The following is a 427-nucleotide window of genomic DNA, read 5'->3' as shown; positions in this document are numbered from 1 at the left end:
AAAAAAAAAAAAAAAAAAAAATTAGCCAGACGTGGTGGCACATTCCTGTAATCCCAGCTGAGGCAAGAGAATTGCTTGAACTGGGAGGCACAGGTTGCAGTAAGCCGAGAACATGCCACTGCACTCCAGCCTGGATGACGGGAGTGAGACTCTGTTTCAAAAAAATAAAAAAATAAAAAATGCTGAGGAATGATAGATGTTCAAAAATCTCTTAAAATAAGCCCAAAGCAGGCCGGGTGCGGTGGCTCATGCCTGTAATCCCAGGCAGGCGGATCATGAGGTCAGGACCATCCTGTCTAACACGGTGAAATCCCGTCTCCACTAAAAATACAAAAAATTAGCAGGGCGTGGTGGCGGGTGCCTGTAATCCCAGCTACTCGGGAGGCTGAGGCAGGAGAATGGCGTGAACCCGGGAGGTGGAGCTTGC

This window comes from Mandrillus leucophaeus, unplaced genomic scaffold (genome assembly GCF_000951045.1).
Source record: "Mandrillus leucophaeus isolate KB7577 unplaced genomic scaffold, Mleu.le_1.0 Scaffold302, whole genome shotgun sequence".
Classification (NCBI taxonomy): Eukaryota; Metazoa; Chordata; class Mammalia; order Primates; family Cercopithecidae; genus Mandrillus; species Mandrillus leucophaeus.
This window is presented reverse-complemented; position numbering follows the sequence as displayed.